The following is a 14992-nucleotide window of genomic DNA, read 5'->3' as shown; positions in this document are numbered from 1 at the left end:
CATAACAAGCTTCCCTCCCTCTGGCAATGTACCAGAAAGGAGCCAGGCTGACTGAGATAAGATTCAGTACAGCAGACACATTTAGGATTATATTGGAATGCTTACAATGCAGGGTCAGGATGTAGACTGCATAATAAACACATAGCAGTGTGTAAATGGAATTTGATTTTGTGACTGACAATCCCGCTTTAAGTAGCTAGAGGTACCCATGACTGAAGGGAGATCTCATCGGTAGAAGGCCAATATCCATGTGAGTAACCTCTCATTCACACTCTCATCAGGACTCTGCATAAGGAAGGAGGGAGGGAGGCGCTGTGGGAGTGGAGAGAGACGCTTTTCCATCATCAGGCGCCTGTAGGCACAAGCCTACTCTGCCTTATGGTAAATCAAGCCCTGAATTAACCTAATGTGACAGTAAGATGCCCACTTTAACGTATATGGATCTTCTTCTAGCTCCCTGTAGTCGTCCTGGTCCCTTCTCTGTTCAGTACAGGGATGAGAAGAAACTACGCCAATGCGAATTTATGCATCGTAGTTTGTAGGTGAAGTTTCAAAAGTACGCTTATGACTTTACGCATAGCGAAGTAATGCTACGCGTAGGTTACGCCCACTATGCGTAGTTATGCTATGATTAAGGGCGTGTAACGCCCGAAACATGTCAGCGTGTGGTGATGGATTTTAGCCTGTCATGTGTTTGATACAATAAAGGTAATTCGACTCTACCTACATCGTGCGGAACTCACTTCCTACAAAACACTATGCGTAGTTAACATGTGTATTGCGTGTTGAACTACGAATGCGTTACTCGCGTCTAATTTTCCGCGTGCGATTGTATGCTTACACATTTACGCATCGGAAAGGGGAATGTACGCATAGAAGAGTTCCCGGTATACGCATTTAAAGAGGAATTAATGCGTAAAATGTTCTGCATACGGGCATAAGCATCCGCATACACTACGCTTTGCACTACGCGTAGTTGCATGTTTTAACGTGTAGTCTACGAAATGCATACTAAGCAAATATTTGATTTCGAAGCCGTAGTATGGCGAAGCGTAATTGCGTAAAACTATGCGTAGTTCCAGCGTAGCGAAGTTGGCTGATTACGACCATCCCTGGTTCGGTAGCTGTGTCCCTGCAAAAGCTGTCCGACAGGGCCAAACGGTGCAAGTTATGGTAGTGCGATTGAGGCAACACGGAGTCACCCATGCAGCTTTCAGGAAGGGACAGTTGCTGAAAAAAGAAAAAGGGGGAACCACTGTGAGGGACCAGGGCCACTACAGGAGGGTGGGAGAAGCCCCAGGTAAGCAGAACTGGGCAACTTACTGTCCCTTTAATATGTTTACAGTATATGCATTTGCATAAAATGAACATAACATTTGCAACAACTTGAACATGATTAGCCCCTTTGCTTTGTAAAGCTGCATCCCAGCACACATATATAGACACAGGAAGTGTTTCTGATGCTGAAGTCAGAATAATTAACATACAAGTAAATATCCTAAATAATGTATTATATTCCAATATATGTTGTTACGGGAAAAGCGGACCTGAACTCAGAACGTCTTCTCTGCTCTAAAATATAAGTAACAGCATAATAATTTCTTTGTTAAAAAATCCTGCAATAAATCTGCAGTGTGTCTACTTCCTGCTTTCATGGAAGCAGGCATAGAGTTAGCATCCTGTGCTTACAAATTATACAATACAATAACATTTAGCCCCTTTGCTTTGTAAAGGTGCATCCCAGCACACATATATAGATACCGGAAGTGTTTCTGATGCTAAAGTCAGAATAATTAATTAACATAAAATTAGCTGCTGTGCCGAGGCAGTCAGCTAAGAGATCAAATTACAAAGGTAATTAGTCACAGATGAGGGAGAATTAAACAGGCTAAACTCTCTAAATATATACAGGCTGCCTTTCTCTAGGATTTCCTTTTGTCCTGTGCAATAGTTCCGGTTTGCTCTAAAGAGACTCTGAAGCCAAATAAAATCAATGCTTTTTATGTTTATTGATGTTAAGCACTATAAATAGTGCTAAAACGCCGCATCCCGCAGCAAAACGAGGGGTTTTTACCCCCAAATCCCCTGTGCTAACTGCGGGGAGCGCTTCCTGAATAAGGCAGAGCTTAGGGCTGTAGCTCTGCCTCTTCACGCGTCAATCCCCGCTGATCACCACCTCTCCCCGCCCCTCTCAATCTTCCTTCACTGTAAACGGTTAATAGATTGTATAAGTCGTGCAAATGGTTTGTTGTGGGGTTGGTCGAGTATACGAACCTTTGATTCTAAAATGTTTTTTTTTCCACCAATGTAAAATTGAATTGATAACTTGGTCTTTGTGTACCAATGTGTGTTTAAGGCTTCTTGCACACCAAGACGTTGTGTTAGGTGGCACGTTAAGGTCGCATAACGTGCACCTAACACAACGTATGGTGCTGCAAAAGCCGACGGTAGAGTGAGCCGCGTTAGGCTGCTCGATGCCCATAATATCTCCCAGAGTGGCGCTGATTGGCCAGCGGGACCACGTGATGCGGAGCGAGACACTCCGCATCACGTGGTCCCGCCGGCCAATCAGCGCCCGCCAGTGCAGTGAATATTAAGTAGCCATGTGCGCGGCTACTGTAGCTGGCTCTCCCCGCCTCCTCCGCCCCCCACTGCGCATGTGCAAACAGTCTAACGCGGCTATAGCCGCTCCAACGCCGTAGCATGCTGCACTTTGCACAGAACGTGCAGCGTTACATGTAACGCAACGTGGGCTGTGTGAACAGCCCACTTGTGTTACATTGCTGTGCGTTGGGGGAGCGTTACAGGCGCACTAACGTGCGCCTGTAACGTCTTGGTGTGCAAGCAGCCTAATAGAACTAAAAATGGAGCCCAGATCAATAACGCAATATACTTGAACAATTCATTTTACCGACACCAACATGTCCCCCTGCTATGTACAGTATAGGAAGTTATACTGCGTTGATACTAAACAAGATGCAGTCTGCGCTGATTTCTGCTTAAATAATTTGTTTCCTGCTGCTCCTTCAGGGTAACATTGACTCCCTGCGTTCATAATTACCTCTCTATTCAAGTGTGGATAATATATGCAAACACTAAGCACCGTAGGGTGGGACTGCTGCTGACTGAGGCATTTTTTTTTTTTGTGCAATAGAAGCAGAACAGTAGATAAGGTTGTATTAGAGAAGGGGAGCACAATCAGTAATGCAAACAGATTGCATTATTGATCAAGGCCTTATTTTAATTATGGCCATGTAACTAACACAGAGGCGCTGAGCTTTGTACCAGACCTGTTTAAAGGGATACTGTAGGGGGGGGGGGGGGGTCGGGGGAAAATGAGCTGAACTTACCCGGGGCTTCTAATGGTCCCCCGCAGACATCCTGTGCCCGTGCAGCCACTCCCCAATGCTCTGGCCCCGCCTCCGGTTCACTTCTGGAATTTCTGACTTTAAAGTCTGAAAACCACTGCGCCTGCGTTGCCGTGTCCTCGCTCCCGCTGATGTCACCAGGAGTGTACTGCGCAGACACAGACCATACTGGGCCTGCGCTATGCGCTCTTGATGACATCAGCGGGATCGAGGACACGGCAACGCAGGCGCAGTGGTTTTCTGACTTTAAAGTCAGAAATTCCAGAAGTGAACCAGAGGCGGGGCCGGAGCATTGGGGAGTGGCTGCGCCAACACAGGATGTCTGCGGGGGACCATTAGAAGCCCCGGGTAAGTTCAGCTCATTTTCCTCCGACCACCCTACAGTATCCCTTTAAGTTTTATGCTCCTTTTATATTTCCTGATGAAGAGGGAGATGCCCGTGAAACATGTTGCACTTGCAGTTTCTGGAGTATATAAATAAATCTTTTGTTGATTAAATATAAACAACACTCGTGTGTGTCTTCTTAGAGGGGGTAGGTCCACCACTGTCTCCTCTCGTTTTAACAATATTAGCATATTTTATCCTTCTGACAGTGATAATCGTAATCAGCTAATTATGATTACGCGAAATTTCACGTACATTTTTTGCATTTTTTAAATTCATTCAATTTAGTATAGTGATTCGTAATTTTGACTAAAATTTGGTAGCAATAGCATGTATGGGGCTTTGATATTAACTGCTAAAGTCAGCACAAAATTTTGCGAAATTGCGCGAAATTATGAAATTTTACTATTACATACAAAATTAATTTCCCCTAAAATTCGCATTATGATTACGATACGTAAATGCGAATTTCAATGCAAACGTTCGTACCACCACTGCCTTCTGGCGCCTCTGTCTGCTTATACAGTTCCTGAGACCACCCTTGGTGGAGGGGTGTTGCCCCTTTTTATCCTGTCTACAGAGAGTGATTTCTTAATCCTGAGTGAGGACAGGTCTAATCTCCCCACCTGCTGATATAGTGGTTACCTAGATGGTAACTCATGTTTGTGAGTATAAATACATACTTACCTGCCATATCCATTTACCAGTACATACCACACTATATTGGGCTCTCATTGTCTCCATTTTTGTGTTAAGGTGGCCATACACTCACTCGATTTTCTCATTTGATTCTTTGCAGACTTGATTCATCTGCTGGGAATCGATCCCCATAAAAGGCTAAATCGATTGATTTTTGAATGATTTTGGACAGGATCAGACAGGGGCATAACTACAAATCATGGGGCTTGCCAGCAAAACTTTGAGGGGACCACCCAATGTTCAAACCCTTTCCCTTGCCAACCCCTGGTGACCCTCACAGCCTGGAGGCCCATCTCACAAGGGTCATAACACAAGTGTGGATATTGTAATCTTCACACCCATAACATGTGTAGCCAGCCACAAACACACCTGATCTGAAGGATGGATCCCTGTATCAGAGGGAGGGAAGTAGTAGTTGGGCCCCCCTTACAGCTCTGGGCCCTCTGCAGTGCCAGGGGCTGCTCCCCTCTAGTTACGCCCCTGGATGGAAAATTTGAAAAAAACAGGGGTGGGGCAAGAGCATTGGCAGATCGATGGGCTATAGTCAGGCCAGGATTACATCACAGGAGCCTATAGGCACAGATGTCCTGCCACCCTAGACTCCGCCCCCCATGAACCTACAAAGCCCTGCCGAACTGCACCCCAAGTGGGCTGGCTGTCCCAGCTGTCACCTCTCCCTTACTTCCCTTGCCCATCATAGGTAGCTACAGGTGCCCCATAGTATTAGGTAGCCAGAAGTACCGTCAGTATTAAGTAGCTAGAGGTGCCCCTGGCTGAAGCGAGATCTAGTCAATGGAATGCCGAGAGCAAGGTAAGTAACCTCTCATTTACACTCTGCTTGGGACTCTGTATAGGGAGGAAGGCATTAGGGATGGGGAATGAGCCACCTTCCATCATCAGACGCCTTTAGGCACGTGCCTACAATGCCTTATGGTAAATCCGGCCCTGCCTATAGCTGTGCACTGCATCGAAATAGTGACCAATGACGACACTGAGAAAATGTCATCAATATACCATAACTTGCGGGTGATAATTAAAACTACAAAAAAAAAGTTTTATATATAGATATATAGATATATATATATATATATATATATATATATATATATATATATATATATATATATATATATATAAAAATAATACAAGAAACATTTTCCAGTTCTCTGTCGCGGAGGAGGTTGTTTTCCTCTGAATTTCCGAATCTCTTTGCGTAACCGTTATAAACGGCCATTTAGAGCCGGCTTGTGCTGCTGTCACCTTCCCAGGGGGGATAAAATCGAGGTCACTTCAATAAGAAAAAAAACAACCACCCTCCCAAGACTTCATGACTCGGTGCCTCTGCGGCGTGGAGGAGGCCGCTGAACCCACTCTGTGAATGGAAAACCGCCTGGGGGGCGCCGAGGCATTCCCATAACCCGTCAAATAGACCAGAAGTGAACCGAGAGGATGATACCAGTAACTGCCGCTCCAAGAACATCGCCGTCTCCCCAGCTGACACCACTCTGGCAATGAAGCAGTTAAATGATAAATTCAACCACCCGCATCCTCCACCAAAAATAAACAAAATCTCTGCACTGCCTTCAAAACACTACAAAATAAGGGAGGGAGAGACCGGGAGCCCCGATGGTGTAGTATGTTATGATAAGGGGAAGGAGAATTAATGTCTCAAATAACACTCACAAATGTCATAGATTGTACCTATTGTACATACTATCAAAATTGTATTGTGTGCAGACTCAGCAAGCAATCCAAAAGGTTACTTTGCCTACAGTGCTGAAAGCCTTCAGAATTCCCTCTGTTGAGGGCTGAATGGTAAGCTGTGGCAAAGGGAACAGGAATTGGAGGTTGATGTCACACAGTTATCAGACGACAATGGGTATTTAAAGGACACATCCCAGCCGTCCTGTGCCAATGCCGCAGCTCCGCTCTCTGCTGGTGGTCCGGGCTTCCCTCCTGTGCAGGATGTCCACTGCAGTAGTTCTGCGCCTACGCTTTACAGTCCAGATGACATCAGTGCGACCAGTGAGACGCATGCTGGAGCGCAGGAGAAGCCGACCCGGAAGCCGACCTGGCGAGGTTAGCTTCTCCACCAGAGGGGACAGGAGCCACCAGAGATGCGGCGAGCGCACAGGATGGATGCAGGGGGCTGGAGGAACCCCCAGGTAAGTGGATTTTTTTTATTATTTAAGTGCTCAGACCTTCCCTTTAACAATCGTTCGGGAGCACTAAAACACGCAAGGCCACATTTTTACTTTTTGTGCCCCTAGGCCAAGTATGTTGGGGTTTCCCTATCTTGTGCAGCACCCCCCACCCATTCCATTTGCAGCCCCCTCTTCCCTGTGTATCACCCATGTACAGCAGCCCCCCCCTCCCATTCCATGTGCAGCCCCCTCGTCCATGTGTATCATCCATGTACAGCAGCCCCCTCCCATTCCATGTTTAGCCCCCTCTTCCCTGTGTATCATCCATGTGCAGCTGCCCCCTCCCATTCCATGTTTAGCCCCCTCTTCCCTGTGTATCACCCATGTACAGCAGCCCCCCCCCCCCCTCCCATTCCATGTGCAGCCCCCTCGTCCATGTGTATCATCCATGTACAGCAGCCCCCTCCCATTCCATGTGCAGCCCTCTCTTCCATGTGTATCATCCATGTGCAGCTGCCCCCTCCCATTCCATGTGCAGCCCTCTCTTCCATGTGTAGCATCCATGTACAGCAGCTCCAATTCCATGTGCAGCCCCCTCTTCCATGCACAGCAGCCCCTTTCTTTCGTAAACAGCCACCTTGAACATCAGTTTCCCTTTTTCATGTGTTGCTTCCTATTTTCATCCTCCTCTTATATATGTAGTAAACCCTCCTTCATGTCCATGTGCCCCCTGGCCTGCAGCCACCCAAGGCCAGGGCCTTAGTGGCCTTTCCTGAAATGTGGCCCTGAAAACACTTTTTTATTGTATAAACAAATGCTGCACATTGCGGCTACTCGGATACCCTAAAGCAGTGATCTGCTAACTTGATTCTCCAGCTGTTAAGGAACTACAAGTCCCACAATGCATTTGCCTTTATGAATCATAACTGTGGCTATCAGACTCCTGCAATGCATTGTGGGACTTGTAGTTCCTTAACAGCTGGAGGGCCAAGTTTGCAGACCATTTCCCTAAAGCATGCTGGCCTAAAATGCTCCTGCTCTTTACTGGCACATTGGCATGAATGGAGATTTTACATCACAATGTTTTTGGGGTGTTTAAGCGCGGCGTTTCAGTGTTTGGAAACCAGAGATGTAAACTAGGCCATGATAGAGGTATTTACCCGGCAAGCACCCCATCGCGTCGGGAAGCAACGCTCGTGTCTGACAACATACATTTTGGAACAGGCTGCCGCTCTGACTCTGGACAGGATCCAGGGATGAAGTGGGAAATTTGTTTCGCACTTTGCATATTTAAAATCTAAATTAACAGTTCTGCCATCGCGCATATGTTTACCAGAAGCACTAGCCATAAGTCTTAAAGGGAACTTGTAGTAAGAGCAGACATATGGCGGCTGCCATGTACCACAAGGAGTCAGTGGGTCGGGCATTAAGTAAGAATAACACTTGGGGTTTATACCTATTGGAAATCTCATGTCTAATTATCAACAGGAAAATGCTTAAAGCACATCCGAGGTGAATATACTGATAATATAAACAATCGTATCTATCCTCCTTCTCCTTAAAAGGACTTTTTTTAAAGATATTCCATGGTTTTATTCTATATTTGAATCTACTTTTTAAGTTTTTACTGTTTTATTGTTTTTGCTCAATGACACATTTATTGCAGTATGCCAGAGCTCAAATTTATGAACTATTGTACCTTTGTATCTCTTTTCTGCTCTCAGAAGCCATTTACTGCTAGGAAAGTGTTTTATGGCTGTAATTCCTTATCAGTGAGGGTTATGCTATAGTCCGACCCAGACAGAAACTGTCACTTGCATACCTGATGTTTAACATTTTCAGGCAGAGAAAGAAAAAAAGGAACTCAGCCTCAGCCTAGTTATTAGTGTGCTTGGCACTGTACATACACATGTCTATCTCATCATGTCACATGTCACCTTGGTTATCCTTTAAAAACTCTGGACCAGGGTACTGTGCGTATGGAGTTTGTATGTTCTTACTGTGTTCATGTGGATTTCTTCCAAGCACACTGGTTTCCTCCTGCATCCCAAAAACTTTAACCTAAAAAAATTACTCAAAAAATTGGCCTTAGCCTACGCTTGGGACTTTAACCCTAGTGCAGATATACATAATAATAATATGGTGGGACATTAGACTGACTATGGTAGGGATTAGATTGTGAGCTTCTCTGAGGACAGTCAGTGACATGCCTATGTACTCTGTAAAGTGCTGCAGAAGATGTCAGTTTTATATAAATGCATAAGAATAATATGGTAGGACATTAGACTATGATTATGGTAGGGCTAGATTGTGAGCTCCTCTGAGGACAGTCATTGACATGACTATGTACTCTGTAATGTGCTGCAGAAGATGTCAGTGCTATATAAATACATACTAATAATATGGTAGGACATTAGACTATGACTATGGTAGGGATTCGATTGTGAGCTCCTCTGAGGGAAGATGTCAGTGCTATATAAATACATAATAATAATAATAATAATATGGTAGGACATTAGACTATGACTATGGTAGGGATTAGATTGTGAGCTCCTAGTGACATGACTATGTACTCTGTAATAATAATATAGGGCATTAGACTATGACTATGGTAGGATTAGATTGTGAGCTCCTCTGAGGACAGTCAGTGACATGACCCTGTACTCTGTAAAGTGCTGCAGAAGATGTCAGTGCTATATAAATACATACTAATAATATGGTAGGACATTAGACTATGACTATGGTAGGGATTCGATTGTGAGCTCCTCTGAGGGACAGTCAGTGACACATGACTATGTACTCTGTAATGTGCTGCAAAAGATATCAGCACTACATACTGTAAATACACAATAATAATATGGTAGGACATTAGATTATGACTATGGTAGGAATTAAGTTGTGTGCTCCTCTGAGGACAGTCAGTGACATTATTATTTACCCTGTATAGTGCTGCAGAAGATGTCAGTGCTATATAAAGACATAATAATTAAAATATTGTAGGACATTAGATTATGGTATGGTAGGTATGGTATGGCCCCTCTGAGGACAGGCAGTGACATGACTATGTATTCTGTAATGTGCTGCAGAAGATGTCAGTGGTATATAAATACATAATAATAATATGGCAGGACATTGGACTATGACTATGGTAGGATTAGATTGTGAGCTCCTCTGAGGACAGGCAGTGACATGACTATGCACTCTGTAATGTGCTGCAGAAGATGTCAGTGGTATATACAGGGCCGGCGCTACCATTAAGGCAGAGGAGGCAGTTACCCCAGAGCTTGTAGGGGCCCCCAGTGGCTACAAGAGGAAAAAAATTTTTTTCAAATCGGCCTTATAGTTCCTGAGAAAATCGATTTTAAAGTTTCAAAGGAAAAAAAAACACATTTAAAAACCTGCCGACTTTAATGGTTAATAACAAATCCACCTTAAATGCTAGAAACCCTAAATTTGCAGGATATATTAAGGAGATCATTAGGAATAAGAGGAAAAAACTATTTTTCAAAAAGACCTTATAGTTTTTGAGAAAATCGATTTTAAAGTTTCAAAGGAAAAAAAAACACATTTAAAAATCTGCCGACTTTAATGGTTAATAACAAATCCACCTTAAATTCTAGAAACCCTGAATTTGCAGGATATGTTAAGGAGATCATTAGGAATAAGATGAAAAAACAATTTTTCAAAAAGACCTTATAGTTTTTGAGAAAATCGATTTTAAAGTTGAGAAGGAAAAAAGTATAGTTTTAAATGCGGTAAATGTCACTTTTAGTAGCAAACCTAACGGTAGTGTAATTTTACATGTATAAAAAGAAAGAGCAATACATTTCCTGACGGGGTTTCCAGGGGGTCCATACGCAGCCGCAGCGCTTTGGCCAGGGATCGCTATACAGCCGCAATATGGCTGTATGAAGATCCCTGGCATTTTTTCCTATTTTCCCAATTTTTTTTTATGTTTAGAGTGTGGGAATTTTTTTTTTTTTTAATTATGTGGGGTCCCCCCTCCTGAAACTTTTTAACCCCTTGTCCCCCATGCAGGCTGGGATAGCCAGAATGTGGAGCTCTGACCGATTGGGACTTCACACCCTGACTATACCAGCTGCAAAAAAGGTCCCCTAATGCCGATTTTTGTTCCGGGGTATATGTTGGGGGGGCCCCCCAGGTTTATTTTGCCCTGGGGCCCCATTGTTGCTTAAACCGGCCCTGGGTATATAAATACATAATAATAATATGGTAGGACATTGGACTATGACTATGGTAGGATTAGAGTGTGAGCTCCTCTGAGGACAGGCAGTGACATGACTATGTATTCTGTAATGTGCTGAAGAACATGTTAGTGCTATATAAATAATATTAATAATAATAATAAATAAATAACAATAATAACATAGGACATTAGACTATGACTATGGTAGGATTAGATTGTGAATAACATGACTATGTATTTAGTAAAGTGCTGCAGAGGAGGTCCATGCTATACTACTACATGATAACAATATGTAATAATATGGTAGGATATTAGACTATGATTATGGTAGGATTACATTGTGAGCTGCTCTGAGGAGGGCTGCCAACAGGACATAGAGAGGAAGTGAACCAAGCAGTCACATGACTGACAATCGCCCTTCCACTTGACCTGACCAATTTCTCCCACAGCTTCCTGCTCGGGCAGAGAAGTGCTGGGGGAGGGGATGAGGGCCGATTCTTGTAGCTGGAAAGCGTGATGTTGACATCGGCCCCTCTCGGAAGAACGCGGGTAGAAAACAGCGGAGGGAAGAGCGCACTCAGTGATTGCTGATTACAGGGGCTTACAGAAAGAGCACTTGCTAATTTCTAAATGATTGCAATTAACGTTTTATCTCTCGAACAGGAAGTGAACCTTGCTGCAGGTGGCGGGAGCGTTTACCAGCGATGAGTGCGCTGCTGAAATCGTTATTTAAAAATGCTAATCCTTCCCCGAGTCCTCCAAATCCATCCCTGGCTCCGGTCCCAGACTTCCAGCAGCAATGACGTCCTTCAAGAATGGGCCTCATCAGATGGGAGGCCGGGCAGTGGTGTCCGTGCGTCCGCTGCCAGCTCGCGGCATGAGAACCGCCGCGGTACAATGAGGGGGGAGGGGCATGGGGGCTGCTGACCCAGAACTGGAAGCCAAGGATAGTCAAAAAAGGGACCCAGATCTGACATGTGACCTTACACAATAACATTTATAAAGCGATTTTCTCCCATAGGACTCAAAGTGCCTAGATAATATGTCCCAGATCAAGATAAGATTGCAGGCTGGACTGTGCAACAGAGGAAATAGTCAAGCGTTCATAAATACCAGACTAAACAGGTGGCTATTCAATTTGGACTTCCAGGGATGGCGAATGTCCTGACTGGGTGTGGCAGGGAGTCCCAAAGTGTAAGGGCAGCATGACAGAAGGCCCTGTCTCCAAGAATTTTGAGGTGGACTCTGGGGGTAACTAAGTTATCAGATCCTTTTGATCTAAGATTGTGGGGGGAAGGGGAGTAAAGATGATTACATACAGGCTGATTGTGGATCAAACAACATGAACAAATTACATGGTTAATATCAATAATCTCTTGATCTCTCTTCTGTTTAACGTCTCACTTTGCAATGTATTGATCTATTGTTTCTCCCTTTTCACTTAAAGCGGAATATAACCCTGCATTTCAACTTTGCTCTAAAACATTATTTACAGTATATTATATGCAACTAGCATTTTTTTTTTTACTAGACCAGCATTGGAAGGGTTACACAGGGCTTTAAAGTTCCTGGAGATTTCTGCAGACGAAGCTGACATAGATACATTTTGTTTACATAAATGTATCTAAAGGTGGCCACTAACTGTCCAATTTCTAGCGAAAAATCGTTTGAGCGATCAGAAATTCTGATCGGACGAAAAATCGTTCACTACACCACCAACTAACCAATCTTTGCTTCCTATCTATCACGACCACCAAGAAAATCCAAATTTTCGTTCGACGAAAATTCATTCGGGCGACATTTTTTTCACTCGTTCATAATCGATTGTGTCCACCAATGGAGATTATTTACAACCAATCCGATCAGAATTTCTGATCGCTCGAATGATTTTTCGCTAGAAATTGGACCGTTAGTGGCCAGCTTAAGTGTTGAATGTGACTCATCTCTCTGACTGAGAAGGAGCTGGAGGACAGCCAAAGAGTGAGTAACATTTCTCAATAGATACATTTAACTAAATAGAATGTAACAATCTGAACTTCTGCATATCTCTCCACAGAACTTTAAACCTCTGTGTTTAACCCTTTCAATGCTGGTCTAGTAAAAAAAAAATACTTTTTGCATACAATATGCTGTAAATAATGTTATAGAGCAAAGTTGAAATGCAGGGTTATATTCCGCTTTAAAGGACATTTATCAAAGTTAACCAAAATTCTAAATACCACATATATTTCCAGTAATTACTAGCAAATAGCAATACAAAGGCTTTTTTTTCATCCTTTAATTTTTTATGCGAAGAAAATATGACATTTACAGAGAACAGTTCACTGTGGGCATTATTATAAAGGACTGTGCCCAGCACATCCAGTATAGAGAAACAGTCCTCACTGGCTGTAACCCTGTGAGTAAAATGTGATAGAAAGCAGAAATATAGCACCAATATAGTAAGTAAATAACTCATCAGCTGTTCCTGTGTGTTTCTGCCTCATGCTGTCTAAAGTAAACAGAGATTACAGACAGGAAGAGCTCATTCTGAATAGGGGTGGTAAGCATCCAAGAAAGGAATAAAGTACAGGTCCTTTTCTTCAGATCCTTTCTCTGCAGCTGAAAAATCTCTCAGCTGTTCTCATATGATCTGTGAGAAAGCAATGTGTGGGGGTAGGGCAGAAACCATTAGTAACCATTACTAGTAAATCGTTCCTCTGTGAATAGTGACAGAGAAGTGGAACCTATCTACGTGGTACAGCTCTAACACTCAACGCCGACATTGTTACTAAAAGCTGATACACAAGGTATTCCTTTCACACAGGCTGCAATGAGAGACCTCTGAAAAACGCTGTAGTGTTGCTGGCTAATAGCTCTATAGGCATGTGGGGTTTACAGAAGGACAGTTTCTTTGATAGTTTCTCTTTAAGTTCCTCTTTAAAATAACATTCTAATAAAAGCGTACAACAAAGCTGTGGCTGCACTGCGGACTTAATGCATTTATATTACACTTATCTTTTAAGCCTAAATTCTTCCTTTGCTTTAGCCCTGTCTGATCCGTCAGCGAAGAAAATATCGCCTTTCTTATAATCCGACTGTCCCCGGCGGGTTTTATATCATCTGCTGCCGATTGCTGCTATTTTTTTTCTTCAAATAATTTCCAGCCTCTCCTTACCTCATTTTCTATTTATATCTCCAACCTCATCGCCGCTTACGTGAGAAAATTAATTCCGTTACACCTTTATGTGTGATCTGCTATCTCTCGTTTTGTGAGCGGCGGTTTGGAGATCGCTTGTCAGAGTCGGCACCCGGCGAGAGGCCGGCAAGGCGCCCCAGACACGAACCGGTAACGTGACATCTGCGAGTAAACACGCTAATTATTGTGTCGAGGACGGGCCTCGCTGCGGTCGCTGGTTAAATTTTTATAGGTAATTAAATATGCATCCCGTCTGGAGCGCTTACAAGTCAGATGCATTATTCAGGGCAAATCAGATTTTTCACTCAGTGTCTTTGGCTATGAGAGTGGCGCCCTACATCAGCAAATACCGGTAATACTCAGCCAAATGCGGTCTGAGGTGAAGACGACTAGCGGTCGGACTGCGCTTCTTACTAAATATTTACAGGGCCTTATAAAAGTATTCGACCCCCTGGGCTTGGTACCTATTTTGTTACATTCCAACCTGTACTTGTAATGGTTCTTGCATTAAAGTGGATACGAGGTGAACTTTTACACATTGCACAATTGTGTTCCTTTCCTATTGTTTATAGGACATTCCTCTAGCCAAATACTTTTTTGTTTTTGTTTTAATACTCTAATTCCCTATAAACTAAACAAGCCACACCCCCAGGTTTTCAGAGAGCCTTGGCAGTAGCAAGGGCTCATGGGACCTCAGTCTGGGCAGGAGGAGGCGGTGTTACTAGCCATTGATTTCAGAGGCAGAGGGGAGGAGGGGGGATTAGGTTTTTTTCACGGGCTGAGAGCTCAAGATACAGATAAGCCTGCCTCTGTGGAATGTTTACAAACAACATGGCTGCTGTCATTGTATCACAGGAAGAAATAATCATTTTCTATTAAAGCTGTTTGCAGCTAGATTTGCTGTGTAAACTATCTAAACTTTAGATAAGATATATAGAGACAAGTTACTTGTTATAGTTAGTTTTTCATCTCGGATCCGCTTTAAGCGCAGTACTTGCGGTAACGCGCTGT

At 43.6% G+C, this 14992-nt stretch overlaps 1 protein-coding gene across 2 annotated transcripts in view; it reads right to left on the bottom strand.

Annotated features, from left to right (window-relative positions):
* The window catches only part of IGSF11 (immunoglobulin superfamily member 11), a 376323-nt gene that overhangs the window by 48593 nt on the left and 312738 nt on the right, over positions 1-14992 (bottom strand). The window lies entirely within an intron of this gene.

Source organism: Hyperolius riggenbachi, chromosome 2 (genome assembly GCF_040937935.1).
Source record: "Hyperolius riggenbachi isolate aHypRig1 chromosome 2, aHypRig1.pri, whole genome shotgun sequence".
In the NCBI taxonomy this organism is placed as follows: domain Eukaryota; kingdom Metazoa; phylum Chordata; class Amphibia; order Anura; family Hyperoliidae; genus Hyperolius; species Hyperolius riggenbachi.
This window is presented reverse-complemented; position numbering and strand designations above follow the sequence as displayed.